Source organism: Protopterus annectens, chromosome 9.part0, assembly GCF_019279795.1.
Source record: "Protopterus annectens isolate FY-2018-M chromosome 9.part0, PAN1.0, whole genome shotgun sequence".
Taxonomy (NCBI): Eukaryota; Metazoa; Chordata; order Ceratodontiformes; family Protopteridae; genus Protopterus; species Protopterus annectens.
This window is the reverse complement of record NC_056743.1, coordinates 1,828,418,608-1,828,442,581: the sequence shown is the minus strand read 5'-3', so window position 1 is coordinate 1,828,442,581 and position 23,974 is coordinate 1,828,418,608.

The window sequence follows — 23,974 nt, the reverse complement described above, 5'->3', positions numbered from 1 at the left end:
CTTTGTACATTTTATGCCCCTTTGACCTGCAAAGGGACTATCATGGGCTTTGGCTAGAAGTGCCATATGGTAGGATTTGGGTGCTAGCAAGTGCAGCATTCTCTCACCCTCTAGCTCTCCCTCAGGAGTCCACTCTTCATACAGTAACCCTTTGTTCCAGTATACAGATTCTCCTTTCCCTTGAAAATAAGGTGCCTCACTAGCTACCTCTCTCAGGCTTTGTAAAGTAAGATCTGAGAGCTGGGCATGTCTCAGATCTCTCTCTTAGCAACCCTTCCCAGATCCCCTTCCACAGGAAGTCTGGCATCATCTGACAGCAGTGTCTCACTGTCAGCCTGGGTACTACTACTCACCTCTGCCCTTGCAGTCACTCTGTCCAAGGGAACATCATTCCCTTCAAGCAGCTGTGGCTCATCGTCAGTCTCACTGCTGCACGGTAGCTTCCTCTTTGAAGTAACCACCTCACCAGTCCTGGCTGCAAGTGTGCAGTCTGTCTTGGTCTCCCCCAGGCTACCAGGCCCACATATTTGTCTGCACGCCTGACTGCATGCAACTGCATGAACACAAGGTACTGCATTATTAAAATCATTCCCTATCAGGACATCTGCAGGAATATCCTCAAACACATCTACTTGCTGGCTTCCTTTTCTGCCTTCCCAGTCAGAGTGAACCCTAGACAAAGGTGTTTAGAATGGATAAAGCTCTGACTGGAGTAGACTGCCCAGGCAAATAGTGCTCCCCTGTAACCATTGCATGCTTTACAATGGTTATGTCAGAGGCTGTGTCTCTCTTAGCAATGGTCTCTTTGCCATTCACTAAGATAGAATATAACCTCTTGTGATAGTTTGGTACCCTTGTTGTTGTGAGACAACTTAATGTTGGCATTTTGCCATTCCCACTTACTGGCTCTCCCACCTTTTGTTTCCATCTTGCCCCCATGGATATCTATATGCTACATGGCCTTCACTGGTTGCATTTAAAACATTTAACCCTAGATCCTGGATATGTACCTGGACTAGTGGCTTCCCCTGCTACCGATGAAGTCTGTTGGGGCAGTCTGGGCTGCTCACCATGGGTGCCCTTAGACCCATGAGCAGCACTAGGTGTCCCTTTCTTGTACAGTGATGCCCTGCTTGCTAGGTATAGGTCTCCCATCTTCCCCAACTCATCTACAGTAAGGCATTGTCCATCAGCTAACCAGATTCTTATGTCATCAGACAAACTGCTAAGGGCTTGTTCTCTCACCAAATGGTCTGCCAGGCCTTCAAAAGTGGTGACCTAACATCCACTCACCCACCTATGAAAATAAAGGCTTATTTCAACAACATATTCCCACACACTTCCATTTGCCTTGTATCTATAATCACAAAACTTTTTCCTATAAGCTTCAGGTGTTAACTTAAAAAAATCTAGCAAACAATCCTTTACAACATTATAATTTAAGTAGTCATTATCAGACAGTTTGGACATTACATTTACAGCTTTAGCACGGAGTGAGGGGGTCAGGAACTGTACCCAGAGCCCTTGGTCAACATTATACTGTTTACATATGCTCTCAAATATATGAATGAAACTATCAAAATCTTCCCTCTCTGTAAATTGTGGAATAAATTTACTGACCTTTGTTGCTTCTGGGGCTCATTTACTTCCTTCCCCATTACCTCTATGACTCTGGTGATTAGCATCTCCTTTTCATGTTGCCTCTGCCTCTCCTTCTCCTCAGTGTCCAGGCATCACAGTTACTCATTTTCCTCAGCCTTCAGACGTTGTAGTTTCTCATTTTCCTCAGTCTCTAGACACCTCAGTCTCTCTGCTGCTTCTATTTCCAAATGCTTGACCTGCAACTCAAGTCTCCATAACTCCAGATGGACTTTTAAGTGCTCTGTGGAAAGGTTGAGCTGTCCATATTCTGAGTGTTGTACATCTCCACGGCCAGTCTGATTGTCCTCCTGGCTGATATTCTCTGATGCAGCTGCGACTAAAGCTGCAATCATGTTTGTCTTAATCAGGCTGGCATGCACCAGTCCTTTAGCCTGGCACATCTCAGCCAACTGGCTCTTCATCAGCTTGCCATACTCCTCTGCTGACATGTTTGCCTGCTCTCCTTGACTAACTAAGCTAACAAAAAAATAAATCAATTGTGATATGCACTCTGAATGTTCACTGGGTGTCTGATTAAGAGTACAAACACCTTCAGTGAACACTCTACACTAGCTACAGGAATTCAATATCCACACCACTACAAGCCAATCAATATGTGATGTGGCTATCTCACCACTATCAACCAATTAATATTTGATGTGGATATCCCACCACTGCCAAACAATTAATATATGATGCCCCTGCACTGGCCAAGTAATAAAGGAGCCTCTATCTTCAGCACAAACACCAGTGAGGGATGTGCACATTGGGAGGATGACAAGCACGTGCACAGTAAAGTACAATTTTCCTTAAGAGCACACAGATCACAGTCTGTGGCTGGTTTATCTCTCTTTCTCCAGATCCCGAATAAGACTGCACACAGGGACAGCTATTGGGTTAAGATCTCAGCTGAGTGATCAAGCCAAAACCTCCAACACCCTCTCTCTCCAACCAGTGCTTCGTGTCCCTGCCCAAGTAGCTCACACACACACACACACACACACACACACACACACACACACACACACACACACACACACACACACACACACACACGCACACACACACACACACACACTCTCTCTCTCTTTGAGATTTTATTTATATACAAACACACAAACAGTCCTGGATAAGGCTTTCACAGGTTCAATAGCTATGCACCCTTCTGCCCAGACTATGCAGTAGTACCAGATGCCACCAACCACCCTTTATCAGCTACTATAAAGCTCTTCCCAAAGGGTGACCAATTCTACTGTGTAATGCTACTGTTATCCAAATGATAAGTGTGTCCAAGACTTTAAGGTTATTTAAGAGTGGCCTGTACAGTATCACCAGATACATATGCAAGTACTTTAAGAGCTTAAATATATCTAAACAAACTAGCCACAATTAAGAGGTTTAAATATATTTAATAATAAATAATAAAAGTACAAGACAATACTCAATAACTCAACATAGTGACAACAGAGTTCAGAATCACAGATAATACTTTAAAACAACATTGCAGGACAATCTCACATAAATACAGAAAACATCCAAACTACTCTTTACTGCATTCCTATCTATCTCTAAGAGAAAATCTATACCTAATTCTTACTTACAGAGCCAGGCAAATGCAAGTGCTGAATGGATGTTTCTAGGTCCAAAGACAAATACAAAATGCACAGACATTCCCTGAAAGATAGTTCTTAAATTAATAATACTCATTACTGCTGGGTTTGCTGGATGATATCACTATTTGACACCTGCCTCCAGTTTCCAGGCTAAACAGATACCAACAGAATTTAACATTTCTCTGTGAAAAATACTTATATCTCAGAAGTGTAGCTGCTAGGAAGTCACAGGGCAATAACAACACTATGCATTTGAAACCAAGTAATTATTTCTGTTTTTCAAGACAATATAAAGAATTTCTAGCTGTAGACATCCTGTCTTCTTGATGTATTAACTAACTTTATAGCACATCATAAAACTCTGTTTTTCATAGATTAGTACTGGGCTAACTTCCTCTGTGGGCCATTTTAAGCCTAGCCAATTAACCCTTGTGAGAGTCAAACCCTGTACCTTGTGTCTGTAAGGTAAACACCTTAACCATTATGCCAACCCTACCCTTATTTTCTTAAAGTTTTGCAAGTTAACTCTGTATTTTTCCAGTAGGGTACACTGTGGTTACATTCTTGAAGCTCAGAACATAATATACAGTTTAACATAACATTCTTACATTTGTAAGACAAGCATACAAACCACATTACTATTCACAAATAACATAGACTTATTTACAAAATTCCAGCTAGCTGGGCTGACAGCCTTTACAGAGGGTACTGCACAATCGCACGTCTAATGTCCTCTCAGGTGAGGTCAGACCACAAAATGCTCTTCTTTGAAGTAAAAATAGCTCTGAATGTTGAGGAATTCTCTGAGGCTAACATCATATTATTAAATGAAAACCTGGCAAAATGTCAAGCCCCCCTAAACCCCGAGAATATAACCCTAAAGAAGCATGTTAATAACTGCATACAGGCAACTGTACCCACCAGCAATAAATATATAGAACTAACTCGAAAAACAAACCACCCTGGTGGAATCACAACATTAATAGGCTCTATAACTGAAGGAAGAAAATCATGGCAGAAATTAGGAAATTAGGAGGCCCAGTTTCACTGAGGGTAGGTCATGCCTACTCAGTCTGCTGGACTTCTTTGAGACGTTCACCAAAGCAACGGACAAGGACAAAACAGTTCATACTGTCTACTTTGACTTGGACATAAATTTGACACAATACCCCACTCATGCATTTTATGACAAACTAAAGATGTTAGGTATACGTCATTATACCACCCAGTGGATAGTCAGCTGGTTCATAGACAGGGCCCAGGAAGTTAGAACTGGAGAGTCCAGTTCTACAAAGAGGCCATTCACATGCAAAGACCCTCAAGAATCAGTCCTGGATTTACTCCTTTTTGGCATCTACTTCTCTAAAGTCAATGCCAATATCAAGGGCCTCTGGATGACCAAATTTACAGATGATTGCAAATTAGGAAGAGTCATAGAATCCCTCATTGACACTAATGTTCTCCAAGAAGGGCTACCACAGGCAAATAACTGGTGTCAGTGCCATGGACTAAAACTAAATGCCACGAAATGCATTATAATATCTTTTGGGAAGTCATCTGCCTCTGGCAACTATCATATTGACAACAGATCCTAAGAGCTCACCCTGTATTCAGGGACTTGGAAGCACAGAGAGACAGAAATCTAGCCTTTGACCATCACATTTCTACAGTAGAGAAGAAATAATTTTATGTTGTGCAATTTATAAGTAAAAGGTATGGTATCTAGGCCCAAGGAAGCAACTACCCCACTGTATTTAGCATTCATCAGAGCTATGACAGAGTACAATGCCTCCTTTGGTTCATACCTAACCAGGCACATCCAACAACTGGAACATCCACAGAGGTTTCTCACTATTAAAATACAGGGTGTAAATAACATATCCTATGTGGACTGTCTCAAAGCTCTGTCCCAGTATTTCATTTCCTACAGGCTGTTAAGTGGAGATCTATGCTGGCAAATAATGAATCACCAGACCCCACTTAGATAAACCTCCTGCATATCCATAAACAAATAACACTGGAATTGCCCATTCTAAATACATAAACCTTGCCATTGAAATAAATAAGATATACTGAAAAGACAGGTATGAAGCCAGGAGAATGCCCCTTCTATGGAATAGGCTTCCCATGCATGGAAAGCAGAGTTTCTCACTAACCCAATTCAAGTGCAACTTGGACATTTGGATGGGGAATAGGAAATTCATCCTTGGTTTGGCACCTATGTCTCTAATGGACTATGGCAGTCTGTATATGGTTCATCCCTTGCGTGTAAATGTTTTATCTCATGATGTAATGGTAGTTGGCATACAGGATTAAAGAACATTGTCTGGCAGTTGGCACAGAGATTATAGCAATGTTAATGGGCTGTTTCCTATGGCACCCCAACACTGATTATTGTTTCCATATCTAGTTCACAATTTTAAATTTCTGTTTTATATGCTTTTTCAAACTATGTATTACTCAAGGATGTATATATTTATAAATGAAAAGTTCCACTCTGCTGAAGTGACTGGAAGGAATCATTATCAGTTGTCACATCTGAATTTGATACACAGCTATTTAGGCTGTTATTCATTCAGTCAGCATTATACTCTGTAAAACAGAATAAAGACTGGTGATGTGGGGGAAAATCAACTCAGAGACACAAGTAGCATAGATAAAAAATAACACAGAATGCAAGGTATGCAAAGGATTGCATAATAATTAGAGAAATTAAGTTCTAGATGCAAATGAGGGACAGTGAATATGCAAATGCCATCAGCAGAGATGGCAGAAGGATTCAGTATCATAAAAAAGTGGAGCACAGTATCACAATAATCACCTATTCTTGTCAGTGTATAGTAAAAATACTGGCAAACTACTCTACAGCTACTCTGTCTCAACATGTCAGATCTATCACTAATCACAACTCCTTCAAAATAGCACTTACAGATACCTACCACAAGTCATGGTTGTGTCCTTGCAATGACCCAACATAAATTATTTTTCCTACTTGTTATGGATTCTGCCTACTACTCACCATCTCATAACTGCAACATCTATAAAATCTAACTAGACTATAATAATGCAAACTGTTGTCCAACCTGCTTCTACTATCCTAGTCTTTTGCATACCTCCTACATAGATGCTTATTTCTCCTACCTAATGTGAGCTTCTTTTTTCTTCCTATTTCTGATTTTATCCAACCTCTCACTGCACCTCTCTTCTACTTTTATCTAACCCTTCACTGCATCTCTCTTCTACTTTTAATCTAACTTCTCACTGCACCTCTCTTGTACTTTTATCCAACCTCTCACTGTACCTCTCTTCTATTTTTATCTAACTTCTCACTGCACCTCTCTTCTACTTTTATCCAACCTCTCACTGCACCTCCTTTGTACTTTTATCCAACCTCTCACTGCATCTCTCCTCTATTTTTATCTAACTTCTCAATGCCTCTCTTCTACTTTTATCTAACCCGTCACTGCACCTCTCTTCTACTTTTATCCAACATTTCACTGCACTTCTCTTCTACTTTTACCCACCCTCTCACTACACCTCTCGTCTACTTTTGTCCAACCTCTCACTGCACCTTTCTTCTACTTTTACCCAACATCTCACTGCACCTCTCTTCTACTTTTATTTAACCTCTCACTGCACTTCTTTTCCTTACTGGCTTACTACTGCTATCATCATAGTACTTTCTTCCCGGCTTTTTTCTTCCTACAGCTACTTTTTATCCATCCTGTCACTGTACCTGTCTTCCTTGTTGACTTACTCCTCCTATTATCATAGTATTTTCTTCCTGCACTATTACACACCTTAAGCAGCCCTCCGTCTGTCACACCACTGGTTAAAATGTATTATTTTGTTATTTGTCTAATTATTTACTTGTCACTTCTAACAAAAAAAAAAATATATATATATATATATATATATATATATATATATATATATATATTTTTTTTTTCTTGGTATTCTCATATATATTTTTTTGATTATCTTGTTAGTAACTTTATAAATGTTACTTTTTTAATCATATTAAGCAATCTTATAACTGTTTTCTACTACTGTTTACTATCTATTGTTTTGTTGTGGAACTGTTCTCCTTGGGTCTCCACTGAAAAGGGGTATCTATCCAGTCGGACCAATCAGGTTAACAAATGTCAAATAAATAAAGTAAATAAATAAATAGGACACAAAAATCATAGGATCATAGGAGGTTACTAGGCTAATGGCTCCAGGGCCCTTAAAAGCCTAGCCAAGTTCAACCCATGTTCCCAAGGGTATCTGCTTTAAGCAGACACTAAAATCAGCACCTATTGCCCCTGTCCAAAAGGGACAGAGGTGAAACCACTGCAGTGAATTTCCAGTTACCCATCCAATCATTCAAACTGCAGTTAAATAGGTGCAACAAAGAACTTTGCTTAACATGAATAGGAAGTCTGTTCCAAAGGTGGGCCAACCTCTGTGAGACAAATTTGTCTCTTCAACAAGTTCTGTTGATGTCTCATACTGGGTTAAGGTCCCTTGAATGAGTGATCTGTGTGCCATTTGTCTTGCAAATGTGCAGCATTTCCATCAAAGCTTGGTCAGAGACTGCTCTATATGCAAGGCACAGGTCGCATCTGGCAGTCTCTATGACACAGAGTAAAGTGACAATGACTGATGAGGAAGGAGTACAGAGGGGTTATAACCTCTTTTTTTTCTGGATGCAATGCTCTTACTTATGAGATGAGCAATATAAAATGCCCTTCTTACTACTGTGCAGATATGTCGATTGAAGTTAAGGTTGCTTTCAACCTGTCTGCCCAGATCTCTCACCACTGACTGTGTGCTTAAAGTATTGCTATTGCTGTGGTAATTTACAGGAATATCACCCTTGCTGAAGGGGTTTATAATGCGTTTTTTGCATTAAGTTTAAGACCAGGACTTTGGCACCAGTCATTAGTCTGGGTAAGACCTTCTTGCAGGATGTTGACATCGCTAGGGGTTTCAATGATCGCTCTCCGTTTGCAGTCATCAGAAAACTTTATCAACCACAGTCCTTTACTTTTAGCCTGCACTTCGGACAAGTTGATTCTAAGCAGTAGGGGTCCCAGAACCGATCACTGTGGCAGACCAGTAACTAAGGATAACCACAAGGTAAGGCCCAGATTTTCCCTGAACTAATAGTTAATGATACTACATATATAGAACCTGTGGATACAGCAAACCTCCTGGCTGACAGGTTCAGTGAAAACTTCACTCCCCTGTGCCTGCCACATATACCCCAAAGCATCCCAGACATCTGTGCCCCACCTAGTATCTCTGAGGAAGGCCAAAAACACAGCCTTCATGGGAACAGACAACATCCCAGGTTGTGTTCTACATGGGTTAAAACAGAAATTAGCATCACCATTGAGCACACTTTTCAAGCACAGCCTAAGCACTGGCTTCATCCCAGTGGAATGGAAAACAGCTACCGTCATCCCTTTGCACAAAGGGGGTGCATCCACAGACCCTGGGAACTATCTTGACCAGCCTTATCTTCAAGGCTGTGGAATGAATCATCATGGACCTTATTAACCAAAATATAGGAAATCTCCAAATATTTGGCTCCACTCAGTTTGGCTATGTCAAGGGGAGATCATGCCTGTTAAACTTGGTGGACTTCTTCAAGACAGTCACCAAATCCCTAAACGAGGGCAGATCTGTGCGTATGGCCTACCTAGACTTAGCCAAGGCCTTTGACACAGTCTACCCATTAGGCATCATAGATAAACTCACCCAGCTGGGTATCAACCCATATATTGTCAGGTGGGTTGCAAAGTGGCTCACTGATAGAGCTCTATTTTGACCATATGAGCTCTATCAGTGAGCCAGTTTGCAACCCACCTGACAATATATGGGTTGATACCCAGCTGGGTGAGTTAATCTATGATGCCTAATGGGTAGACTGTGTCAAAGGCCTTGGCTAAGTCTAGGTAGGCCATATGCACAGATCTGCCCTTGTTTAGGGATTTGGTGACTGTCTTGAAGAAGTCCACCAAGTTTAACAGACATGATCTCCCCTTGACATAGCCAAACTGAGTGGGGCCAAATATTTGGAGATTTCCTATATTTTGGTTAATAAGGTCCATGATGATTCAATCCACAGCCTTGAAGATAAAGCTGGTCAAGATAGTTCCCAGGGTCTGTGGATGCACCCCCTTTGTGCAAAGGGATGACGGTAGCTGTTTTCCATTCCACTGGGATGAAGCCAGTGCTTAGTCTGTGCTTGAAAAGTGTGCTCAATGGTGATGCTAATTTCTGTTTTAACCCATGTAGAACACAACCTGGGATGTTGTCTGCTCCCATGAAGGCTGTGTTTTTGGCCTTCCTCAGATATACTAGGTGGGGCACAGATGTTTGGGATGCTTTGGGGTATATGTGGCAGGGACAGGGGAGTGAAGTTTTCACTGAACCTGTCAGCCAGGAGGTTTGCTATATCCACAGAGTCTATATATGTAGTATCATTAACTATTAGTTCAGGGAAAATCTGGGCCTTACCTTGTGGTTATCCTTAGTTAGGGAAGCTAATTTGGATTCGTAGTTAGCTTTGGAGGACTTCAGTAGGAGATTATTTGTTTGTTTATGTTGAGGATGGAGTTTTTCCAGTTTTGACACTATTCCTTCCTGCTCTTAGACAGCAATTTCTTTCTCCTGTTGTATACCCTATTAATAGCTGTTGCCCACCAGGCAGGTTTGTGATATGTATTTGATAGCAATGAGTCTCTGTTGTAATTCTGCAAATTGTTAAGTATAAGCACAGGAAATTAGAAAAAAAACATGAAAATACATGAGAATGGTAAAGGTCAGAATCACTGCTCATCTTTAACGCATTCACTCCAGTGGAGCTCAGGAAGATTGCACTGTAACTTCCAATGGGCGGAGCCTAAACCTTTTGACAAAATCAAATTATATCCTCACATTTCACAAATGTTCTTATCTATGGAACTATAGGGGTTATGAAAGGGGTTATGAAAGAAGCATAAATGACAAACCCCTCAGCACAAACTATTTTTAGTGGTAGTATTCTTTAGGTTCTAGATCTTAAACTGAATGTTATAGTTCACAGTAAACACAGTAAGTATTACATTTGTAATATTTTGTAGCAACTTACAATATCTCAGCAACCACTCAAGTAATACACATACTGTTAGTATCATTTTATTCATCTAGCTGAGAGTTTTCATATGATGCTAAGGAGTTCTGTCTGTGTTTCTTGGTTATTGAGATATTTAGAAAAATGAAATGATATCTATATAAATTAATATCATAAAATCAACAGCTAATATCTCTTTACCTGCACTACACAGAGGTCAAATATGAATGCAATTGAGTTTGCCATTGTATACGTTTTAAGGTGAAATCTTTTAAAACCTTGCACATAGCAGGGTATTGGAATTATTGATACAAATATTTTACAAGCAATATTTGACAACTAGAAGCATCTGTAGGAGGTAACTGCAGATGCACACGGAAGTGTCAGGCGGATGTAATGAATTAAAGTTGCTTTTTTACAGAAGGAAAAACCTTCCTGCATTCCCCAATGTGGATTGCAAGCACGTTCACACCGTCCCAAACTTATATAATCAAACTTCAAAGTTATCATGGTGGGAAGAAAATGAAATTCTCTTAGAAACTGCAGTTTCATGTATATACAATTGCATTTTCACTCATTCAGTTGCCCTGTGCAGGCATTCACAGTAACCTGTTTCAGAATGTAAAACCGTTACTAAAATCATCAGCTATACTAGACCAACACATATTAGTGGTCACTCTCAATAGTTAGTGCCTGTGATGTATCATGCTGTTTCCTTCTGCACCAATACAATCCAGTGCTTTTCTGAAATAATCCAGTGCTGGTTTGTGATTGATTTTGCAACTGCTTTTTAAAAGATTTATTTTGATTTATATTTTTGTACCTCTGATTTTCACTTTTGTTGGAAGAAAGGGATAGCTTATAAATAGGAAGGTTAATTTTGATTTTTTTTTTTTTGTTGTATATTTTATTTTACCTCTGTTTTCACTGTTTGTTGTTAGAAAGTGATAAATTGTAGACAAGCAAACTCAAGCCTTCCCAAAGGACCTAGTCAGCTATAAATTTACACAGACTCTAGACAGGACAATCCAGAGCTTATCTGAAGCAGTCTTATGTCGGTTTGTGATTTATTATGCAACTGCTTACTAAGAAGAAATATATTTTAGTGTACATTTTATTTTTAACCTCTGATTTTTACTGTTATAATGAGGTACAACTGCAAGCAAAATGTAAAGGAAATCCATCATTTTACTGTGACTGGCATAACAACTTTATTAATTACTTCCCCTTATGGTTAGCTCAGTATAATTAATTTAATTTTTAATTGCATATTGTTCTTGTGTGTGATTTCATCATGCACGCTGACTTCAAATTTCTTTGAATTCTGTGGCAACTGATTTTGATTATTTTTCTCTTTTAGAATTCTTTATTCATTTACAGTTGAAAATGGACTCCTTAAATAAGTATACCATTAATGATTTGTTAAAGCATGGGTATCTTGTACACTGTACTAAATGCTTTGCATATTTAAAGGTTAAATGTCATTACACCAGTGATCTGTGTCCCTCATGTCAAAAGTTGGATAATTTGCTTACCGTTATTAGTAGTAAATCTAGACTTACCGATGACGATTGCACTCATGCAACTGGCATGGCTTCGAAAACTGTTTCTACAGGCTATAATTCATAGCACACCTTTCGGCCACCTAAATCGGAATGAAGCACTAAAGGTGGAGGCGTGTCCATATTCATTAAGGATATCCACACCTCCAGGCTAGTTCACATCATAATGCATCTGAGATTATCCAAGTGCAACTAACTCTGGCAAGACTCAATCCAAATTGTAGCTTGCTACAGACCCCCCCACCAAGCCCAAGGACTACCACTCCTCATTTCTTAATACACTGGAAAGTATTAGGGTACAACCCAACACCCTAATAATGGGCGATTTTAACTACCCCACCATTAACTGAGAAAACTACTCATGTACCAATTCTTTTGCTCAACGCTTTCTGGAATTCATCAATTCCAACGCCTTGGATCAGCTTATTCACACCCCCACCAGGGACAGCAAGATATTAGACATGGTCATTACCAACATGGGCAACCGGTGTTCCACACCAGAGGACAGTTCCTCGTTGGTCAGATCCAACAACAAGCTAATCACCCTAGACATCCACATCTCTCCCCCACCCCCAGTTAGGGAAACCATCGTAAAAAACTTCTCCAAAGCCAACTTCACACTTCTTAAGACAGAAGTGTCAAACTTCATGACACCCATGCAGACGGACAGTAGAGGTACGACTGCTGAATCCTACACAAATGCACTTTATAAGCACTTACATGAGTGCATGGATCATGCTATCCCTAATAGAACCAAGATGCTATCCTCCAAAAAAAGGAAGCCAATCTGGTGGTCCTCTGCCATGAACAAACTCTACAACAGAAGAAAGAAACTGTTCAAAAAAGAGTAAAATCCCATGACTGGAGGAACTCTTTGGTCAAACTCAGTAAGAAGCTGAGATCCCTCATAAAATCCTCCAAAGCTAGTTACGAAAACAAAATTGCCACTGATTCTAAAGACAACCACAAAGCATTCTATAGCTATGTCAAGAATCTCAATGGCAACACTGAGATCTGCTCTGAGTTACAGCACAATGGCACTAAATATACAGAACCAACTGATATTGCCAACATCCTGGCAGATAGGTTCAGTTCTAACTTTATCCCCCCCTCTCACCCCCTAGAGGGCCTATCTCTATACTGGAAGAATGCAAAGTTCTTGTGATCACGGCTGCACAGGTAAAAAACACACTCTCCAAAGCCAAGAACACAGCATCCATGGGACATGACAATAATCCAGGCTGCATTCTACACGAACTACAGAATGAACTGGCACCCTTCCTAAGTATCATGTTCAGTCATATCCTCACCTCAGGCTTTGTGCCCACTGAATGGCGCACCACAATGGTTATCCCACTCCACAAAGGTGGAGCCACGATGGACCCCCATTAGCCTGACGGGCCTGGTCTGCAAGGCCATGGAGCGTATCATCATGGAACTCATAAACAAAGACATTGGTAATCTCCAAACTCTAGACACTACCCAGTTTGAGTTTGTAAAAGGCAGATCATGTCTCCTAAACCTGATTTGACTTCTTTGAAGCAGTCACCAAAGCCATAGATGAGGGTAAGTTGGTTCACACAGCTTATCTAGATCTCGTCAAGGCTTTCAACACCATCCCCCATTCTAGAATTATAAATAAGCTCACTAAACTAGGTATAAATCCCTATGTCACAAGATGGGTTGCCAACTGGCTCATGGACAGAACCTACACTGTGAAAGTAGCAGATTCCAAATCTGACTTCAGACCAGTGACAAGTGGAGTACCACAGGGTTCAGTCCTGGGTCCTCTCCTGTTTGGTATCTACTTCTCTGAAGTACAGGCTAACACAGAAGGTCTTTGGCTAACAAAATTTACAGATGATTGCAAACTAGGAGCCATAATTGAAACTCCTACTGATGTGGACATACTACAAAAGGGCCTCACAGGGACAGATGCCTGATATCAAAGCCATGGCCTGAAGCTGAATGCCAAAAAGTGTATTGTCATCACCTTTGGTAAAAACTCTGTACCCATGAACTACCACATAAGTGGTAGTCTACTTAATGCCAAAAGTGTGATAAGAGACATTGGGACACAGGTGGACAGTAGTCTCTCCTTTGATAATCATATTGCCACAGTGGTCAGGAAATCCTTCTATGTGGCTCAACTCATCACAAAAGGTTTCTCATCAAGAAAAAAAAAGGTCATTGTTCCCCTCTAGTCATCACTCATTAGACCCATTATAGAGTACAACACGCCTTTTGGTATGCACTTCAGTAGACATCTACAACAACTGGAAAGGCCACAGAAATACCTCACAAAGAGGATTACTGGCCTCAAACAGATGCCCTATGCAGACTGTCTCAAAAAAACCCAGCTTTACTCCATCGCATATCGCCTACTCAGAGGTGATCTCTGCCTAACATACAAAGCTATGTCAAACCCAGAGCTGTTGGACATGCTCCACTTAAAGAAATCCCAATCCCTCCGAGCTACACGCTCTAGGGACATAAACCTTGTCACCACAATAAACAGAACATGCTGGAGGGATAGATTCCTGTCCCAGAGACTTCTCATACTCTGGAACAGACTACCTATCTATATCAAACAGAGCTCCTCATTAGCACTCTTCATGAAAAATCTTGATGATTTGACGGGAAATAGGAAATTCACCCCAGGGATCACTTCTGTGGCTCTGCTCGGCAGTGGCACAAGAAAATAATTTTCTTGGATGGCGAAAGCCAGGGTACCTTTTTGGCTAGGCTTATATAGGCCCTAGGGCTAATAGCCTAGTACCTACCTATTAACCTATGAACCTACAATTATAAACGACTGCACTGAAGAGATAAAAGATATCAGACAAAGTGCAAATTAGAACACATTTAGGAATGGAAGTATTCATTGTCAGTAAAGATCATTCAACACCTTTTAAACATGATGCCCTCAGTGACAACTCTGGAATTCATAACACAAGTATTAAGCAAACTGAAGATTCAGCAGATGCAGAAGAAAGAAAGAAAGAAAGAAAGAAAGAAAGAAAGAAAGAAAGAAAGAAAGAAAGAAAGAAAGAAGTTCACAACAAATAAGGAGAAAAATGTTCTACTTCTATAATGTAATGAAAATACATAGTAAGAAGAATACTGTTTTGTTATGTAACACACAGATTATAGGGAATGATAACATTGTTCACTCAGAAAGCACTTGCCCTGCTAAAAAGGCATTCGCCCAGATTCTGCAAGCCTTGCACGGCATGCAGGATTAGTGCAGGAACTCTAGCAGGCAATTTCTCTGCCGTGCAATCCAGAAATAACCTGTAAGGGCATGTACGAGTGCTCCTGCACTAGTCCTGCACGGACTCATCCCCTGTGTGCAAATTACCCCATTTGCAGGAGAAATCCATGCAAATGAGGTGAATTTGTGACCCAGGAAGCTGAAAACTGGCCATGCAGGACTAGTGTAATCTGCAGAAATGTACTCCATCAGTAATGGAGTACATTTCTGCAAATTCCAAAACAGAGCCATGACAGCTCCAAATAAAGGGTGGATGTCATTTAAAAAGCATGCCAATAGCCAAGTATAAGGCCAATGGCATGGAAAACAGTTGAAAAAAAAGTCAACTTTTATTGTTTTTTAGCCGATCTCAGCTGTTTATGCGTAGGGCACTGGCAGGCAAATGGGATTGGGGGGAAAATAAGAAAATAAACCTAAAATAAGCATTCTAACTAAAATCACTATTCTGCCATTATAGTCAATGGCAGGCATAAGACAACATGTCCAGTGATCAGTGGTTGCTAAGGGGAGAGGCTCAGTGTGAGACATGTAACTATGCATTAGCAGGCAATTCTATGCAAATGAGGGGAATGATAGTGAATCCCAGATTTCCCCTGCATGCTAGTTAGCTCCCAACAGTGTAAGAGCAGGAATAGCTTAGTGCAAGCCTAGGAGTTAGCTGACATCATAGGGGTGTGTGTCAGGCATACTATAAGTGGATTAGAGCCCTGTGGCTCAGGTTTGCTCCTAGCTTAGCACAGCAAGGCAAGGGGGTGTGTCTGAGGCTGCCTAGCACTCTTTACATTGCCTAAGCAGGTATGTGCACCACGCACTGGGTTTTAAAGAAAAAAAAGTAAATAAGGAAATAGCATTTCTGTGCACATTTGAGCACTGTGGTTGCGCGGCGCACCCCTGGGCTTAAACAGGAAGGCAATGGTAAGGGGAAACAGCATTAGAAAGGTAATCTAGGAGAACTAGCATAGCTGACAGGTGAAATGTATCAGAATCAGCCAATTACACAGGCAGCAGACCAGCCCAGCCCAGAACACTACTATAAACTATGCAAACATCCTCCCCTCTGGTTTTTCCCATACTCTTCGCCACCTGTGTATACAAGTGGTGAAGTTTTAACAAACAAAACAACAAAATGATAGGGGCTGCAATAGCTATCATACAACTTGTGGAAGAGGCTGAGGGTGGTGAGGATGTGAATGCTGTCGACGAACCCACAGTGAGGAGACTGAGAAGAGTATACAGACCCAGGGTAACCTACCAGGGGCTACATGTGCTGGAGATAGTGGAGCACTATAGGGTGGACAGGGACCTCCTACAGCAAATTGTTGAGCTGTGCTGGCCAAGTCTGACACACAGAACTAACAGAGGGGAACCCCTCCCCGTGGATACCAAGGTATGTGTAGGCCTAAGAATACTAGCTACAGGTACCTTCCAAAGGCCAACTGGGAATATGATGGGGATCTCACAGGCATCAGCATCCAGGGTATTCCACCACTTCCTGAATGCCATGTCAGCACATGCCGGTGAGCACGTATATTTCCCCAACACCCATGAGGAGTTGGCCATCAATATGCAACTGTTCCACCAAATAGCAGAATACCCTGAGGTAGTGGGTGTTATAGACTGTATGCACATATGCATCAAAGCACCACCCAGTGAGCAGGGTAGAATCTACATCAACCGCAATGGCTTCCCCTCCATCAACTGCCAGGTCGTGTGCGATGCCCAGGGCATAATAATGAATGTGTGTGCTGGATGTCCTGGAAGCTATCACGATTCCCACATCTGGCATTTGATGAAACTGTACCACAGATTTGCCAATGGGGACATCCCTTCTGGTCACCTAGTGGGGGATGCTGGATACGAACTGGACCTGTGCCTGATTACACCCATCAGAAATGCACACACATCTGAACAAGAACTCCATAATGAGGCACACGCATAGACCAGAATTATAATAGAGCATGTGTTTGGGATGCTCAAGTTATGGTTCTGGTGCCTGGACACATCCAGTGCTGCTTGCAGTAGCCAGCTACATGTGCCCAAATTGTCATCATATGTGCCATGCTACACAATATGATCCTGCGGAAACAGCTGCAGAAGGAACAGCATGGGGCAGGCCCACACAGCCCCCCACCATTGCCAAGGCCTGCACATGCACAGAGTGACTCGGAGGAGGAACAACCTGAGACTACCCCAGTAGGCAGAAGGAGGTGTGCCCAGTATGCCCTGTCCTTGGAAAAGAGGCAACACATAACACATACACTGACAGAGGAGGGGCCCAGGGAATAAGACCTCTCTCTGACTCTCACATACAGTCAAAGGGATGCCAAAAATGACACTACCTGTGCTCAACCATGTGTAGGGAGTGTACTATGTGCATCCAACATAGGCAGCCCCGCAGCACCACCCTCAATACTGGGATAACCACAAGGTAAGCCACTCAACCTACCAATTGCTGAATGGAGTAGAATGTGTTGTTAGCTGTATCTATGGCATGGATGTGAGCATGCAAGGGAATCGGGTGGCTAAATGGTATGCCAGCAGACAGTAGACACCTATAGTGGCACCATGAGATCTGTAACAAATACTGGTATCACCATAGTAGCCAGTACTACATAGGGTGACAAAACTCACTGCAGGAAAGGTGTCCATATGACTCACACATTCCAGTCAGGGAGGTTCACATACCCAACAACAGTCTCAGCCAGCAGGACAGGTGTAGACAAACACAAACAAAGGCTGTGGTATGACCACTGAATGATGCCTATGGGTACCCCCTCCCCCCAGGCCTACACAGACAGATTACAGCAGGACAGGCAGTGGGATGTTAGTTCTGAAGGGTAGGAAGTCAGAAACTAATATGTAGGTCAATCAAAGCTAAGACCTGTAGTACACTGATATGCCTCTAGTCATCATGATAGATTAGAATACAGAATGAAATGGAGTACCTGACATACCAGTATAGTCATAGCAAATGTGTACAAGTGTCAGGTGTGCCCCCCACATTCTACATAGAAATGTAAAAACAGTCAGGTGTGCTCCCCCAATCCTGTGTAGAAATATAGCAACAGTCAGGTGTGCCCCCCCAATCCTGTGAAGAAGTGTAGAAATATTCAGGTGTGCCCCCTCAATCCTGTGTAGAAATGTAGAAACAGTCAGGTCTGTCCCCCCACAATCCTACGTAGAAATGTAGGAACAGTCAGGTGTGCCCTTTCCCCCAACCCAGCGTAGAAATGTAGTAACAGTCAGGAGTGCCCCCCTCTCACAATCCTATGTAGGAATGTAGAAACAGTCAGGTGTGGTCCCTCCAACCCTACTTAGAAATGTAATAACTGTCAGGTGTGCCCTCCCAAACCTATTTAGAAATGTAGTAATGGTCTGTTGTACCCCCCCAATCCAATGTACACATATTGTAACAGTCAGGTGTGCCCCCCCACAACCCTATATAGAAATGTAGTAACATGCATGTGTAGGTATAATACCAGTGGAGCACAGCTGCACAGAGGTGGCCAAGGTACCAGGATAGGTTGTAGCATCTGCACAATATGCAGGTATGTGTGTGTTAGGTTGGTGTGTGTTTCATATTTTGTGAGAGTGGTCAGTATGTATGCATGTTGAGATAAGACCTGGTGGCCATTGCCCACTACTGATGATGGCAGGGACAAGTCCTCACAACTGCAGTGCCAAAGACAATCCCCACCAGTATAACACATGCTAGCAATAAACCATTGTAAATGTATGGTGGTAATATGTGTCACCATCTGAAAGACTGAAATGGCATGGCTGTTGGGCTAGATATACAAGCAGTACACAGGGGAAAATACCCCAGACATACAGTATATATTGTGTCACTGTGAAATGGACACACCATTGGAATTGTACATACAGGTATGCATCACATTATCTGGTCTTGTAGTAGGGGATACCGGTGTTGTCTGCCTAAACACTCGCAGATCACAAAGGAGTTAGAACTGATGTATTGGGAAACAGCTGATGTACCTGCACATGCAAGCATAAAAAGAATGTCCAATGCATATCTGTGTGTTAGATGCAAGTAGTGTCCATAGCACATATGCACCCAGCTCACGCAAACACCATCCACAGGTACCTCTCTGGTTATACCCCTGCTGTGGGGAATGGGTACAATATGACCCCACCTGTATATGGCAATAACAAAAGAATGCAGCATGCAGTGCAGGTGTCCCATGCAGGTGTGTCACTAGCTGTAGGTAGCAGGCTTCCAGCATCCACACCACCTGATTAAGACTGATAGAAGGTATTAGCATGAACACCTACCCTGATACCCCAGGGGAATATACTGTATGGTGGTCTGAGACTGTAGGACTGACAGAATGCAATGACCTGCCACGTCTGGCCAGCAGCAACACCTAATGCCCCACAGGCATCTGCCAAAGGCCTGTGTCTCACACGTACTGCCAATGCATGTTATATCACGGACACCCAAATAACATACACTCCACATAAGCCATATGCAAGGCCATGTGGATAAACCACAGTAACATGTCCACCATATCCCACTGCATGAACTGTGGACCAACACTAACACACACCTGTGATGGGGTGATACCCTTGGTGGGGGGGTGGGAGCATTGGCAGCAAGGAATGTGCAGGGTCCGACACCAAGCTGTGTGCACACACTATCCCTGGCTGCAAACACATAAATGGGTGGCTACACACCTGCCCGTACACCACAATAGAGGTAGTGTCCTGACCCATGGCCTCTGCCTCTAAGTAACCTGTGTGAATCTGTACAGCTGTGAGGCATTGCCACAGCAAGATAAGCCCATACTGTCATGTTGATAGGTGTAAAGTATGGGATGCCCTGCCAGCACTGTACCAAGATGCTGAACCAGATACACAGAGCCAGCAGCAAGTGTCTGCAGCTCCCCCTCCAGAATGGCATAACTTACCATGAATACGTAGGTGTCTGCCCACAATACCGGACACAGCTGCAGTCACCCTTGTCCCCAACACATCACTGTGAGCAAGAATGTCCACCTGACAGTACATGAGGACTGAAAACATCACTGTGTATAACAGTACACGTCTTAATATCTCTGCTAACAGCAGTACCATGCAGCTGAAGCAGCACAGACACAATTGCCTACAGTACACACTATCCCCTGCACAGTTTGTCCCCATATTGCCAAATGATCGATGGATACCCTGCAAAAAACAATTTGCTACCTGTAGGTGTACAACACAAAGATCTGCACTAGGGTACAGACTACCTGGAATTGATCCACACATTCAATACAAAAGGGCATACTGGGCATTCTCACACACTTAGAGAAATGAAGGCAATGTCAGACAACAACATACTGAAAGGTCATACTGGGCATGCTCACACACAAACAAATGAAGCCTATGTCTGCAAACAGCAGTGGACCAGACAGATCTGGCAGTTGCAGATGTTAGTGCAGACACTCCTCAGTATGCACCACTCATGCTTTGCACACACAGTGGATAGGAATACAGGCATATATCCAAGGACAACACACTATAATAAGCCAAAATTAGATGCACATAGATGTGTGGAAGAGAGTGATTGTGACAAGGAGCCATCTCTTATGAGGCCTGTCCCACCCAGCACACAGCCAAATGGCTACAACCATATGAGGTTCAGATGTCGCTCACTGTAGACATTAGTCAATGGTATCTGTCAGCATTACAGACTATGTGGTGCAAGTGCTAGCTATGCAGCATGACTATGTAAGGATGTAGTCATCTAGCAGCTGTATACATGTACCTGTGGAATATAACCCTGCGTGTGCTTGCATGTGTTATGTCAACCTCTAGATAAATGGGTTATGGCCCATGCACACACACTGCCCTCCCATAGCCCTACTATGATAAGCCTGCTGAGGTCATCCACTTTGAAATATGCCTTTGGGAGAATTGCAGCCCAGTAATCTCTGTGACGCACCCTATAACTTCGTACTGCTGTAGTGTAATAAGCTAGTTAGGTAGGAGTTCTAATCCCAGACATGGCAACTGAGTGTGTAGAGAGCAATGTGCTTCAGGCTAGTCACACTCACTACAAATCAAATGCCCTACTTTGGCAAGGCTGCTGAAGTCATTCACTATGAAATACACCTTTCGGAAAGCTGTAGCCCAGTAATCTATGTGGCGCGTCCTTTAACTGAGTACCACTGTAGTGTGATAAGTTACTTAGGTAGAAGTTCTAATCCCAGACATGGCAACTGTACGTGTCTCTGTATGTGTAGAGTGCAATGCTTTTTAGGCTTGTCACACTGAATGCAATTCAAATGTCCTACTTTGGCAAGGCTGCTGATGTCATTCACTGTGAATTACACCTTTTGGAAAGTTGTTGCCCAATAATCTCCATGGTGTGTCTTATAACAGCGTACTGCTGTAGGGTGATTAATTAAGTTGAAGTTCTAATCCCAGACACAGCAACTGTGTGATTGTGTGTGTGTGTGTGTGTGTGTGTGTGTGTGTGTGTGTGTGTGTGTGTGTGTGTGTGTGTGTGGGTGTGTGTGTCTCTCTGTGTAGAGAGCAATGCTTTTTAGGCTAGTCACACTCAGTACAATTCAAATGACCTACTTTGGCAGGGCTGCTGATGTCATTCACTTTGAAATATACCTTTTGGAAAGCTGTTGCCCTGTAATCTCTGTGGTGTGTCCTATAACTGCATACTGCTGTAGTGTGATAAACTAGTTAGGTAGGAGTTCTAATCCCAGACATGATAACTGTGTGTGTATCTGTGTAGATAGCAATGCTTTTTTTAGGCTAGTCACACTCAGTACAATTTAAATGCCCTACTTTGGCAAGGTTGCTGATGTCAGTCACTGTGAAATACACCTTTTGGACAACTGTAGCCCAGTAATCTCCATGGTGCATCCTATAACTGTGTACTGCTGTAGTGTGATAATCTAGTCAGGTAGGAGTTCTAATCCCAGACATGGCAACTGTGTGTGTGTGTGTGTGTGTGTGTGTGTGTGTGTGTGTGTGTGTGTGTGTGTGTGTGTGTGTATGTGTGTGTCTGTGTAGAGAGCAATGCTTTTTAGGCTAGTCACACTCATTATAATTCAAATGCCATACTTTGGCAATCCTGCTGATGTAATTCACTGTGAAATACACCTTTGGGGAAGGAGTACTCCAGTAATCCCCATGGTGTGTCCCATAACAGCTTCATGTTGTAGAGTGATATAGAACTCCAGTAGGGGTTCTAGTCCCACACATGGCAGTTGTGTATGTTTTGTGTGTGTTTCTATGTCTGTGGAGGGAGCAATGCATTTTAGGCTAGTCACACTCACTACAATTCAAATGCCCTACTTTGGCAATCCAGCTAATGTCATTCACTGTGAAATACACCTTTGGTGAAGGCATACTTTAGTAATCCCCATGGTGTGTCCTATAACTGCTTCATGCTGTAGTGTGATGTAGAACTCTGGTAGGTGTTCTATTTCCACACATGGCAGTTGTGGATTTTTTGTGTGTGTTTCTATGTCTGTTTAGGGAGCAATGCATTTTAGGCTAGTCACACTCACTACAATACAAATGTCCAACTTTGGCAATCTTGCTGATGTCATTCACTGTGAAATACACCTTTGGGGAAGGAGTACTGCAGTAATCTCCATGGCATCCTATAACTGAGTAGTGCTTTAGTACAACATGTTAGTTAGGTAGGAGTTCTAATCCTAGACATGACAAGTGTGTGTGCGTGTCTCTGTTTGTCATTTCTATTCTGTGTGGAGGTGGGTGTGAGTATTTAACAACTGAACTCAATGAGGAGCAGATTTTGCAAAATTCTTATATGGTGGCCCCAATATATATCACAGTGTCCACCGTACAAGGATAACAGATGTGAAATGAGAGGCTGGGGTGCAAATCCATACCCCTGCATGTGACATCAAGGCCAACCAAACAATTTTAGCAACCCTTGTATTACCTAGTGAACACTCTCAACCCATGTCTCATACACACACACACACACACACACACACACACACACACACACACACACACACACACACACATGCACCCACTTGCCTAGGCAACAACCGCTATGTTGATAGTACCCTGCATATTGCCCACTGATAGTAACCATGGTGTGACTGCAGTGGGCTACACATCAGTCCAATATGGACGTGCATGCTGACAGTGCACCTCCCCCATGTTCCCCACTGGACAACTGAAACACCTGTGGTGCCATCAAATGTGACCCACAAAGGACATACCATGCCTGAAAAACATGCCCTGTATGTACAGATGCCACTGACACCAGGGAATACCAGTATCATGCTATCAATGTAGGTGCAGGGTCAACCTGCTGTCCATTAACAGTTCCTGCCACATGAGGCCAGGACTGGCACATCTGATGATAACAATCTGTATACACAACATGGGCCAGACACCCCAGGTACAGTTCCACATGTCATTGTACATGCATGTGGGAGGTTTGCACCTCCCAGACACCATCCATGACATGGACTAAGGAACACATACATGACAAGCAATGCAGAACATTGGCTACATGCAATAGTCACCAAGGTGACTGGTAGGTGAATACAATACCCACCTGTGTGGGCGAATCCAGACACTACACCTCTAAGCCACAATGCAGACCATTGCCATGTGGCCTGATGCCAAGGTATACCTATCACCTAGCCTTGTATAGCTGTCTGGCACAGTTGATCACTACACACCTGTGAAGCAATGTACCCATGCATGTCAGTACTGGCACCCTGTGTCTGTGTGTGTGTTGTGTGATGTGTTTGACCACATTCACACTCAC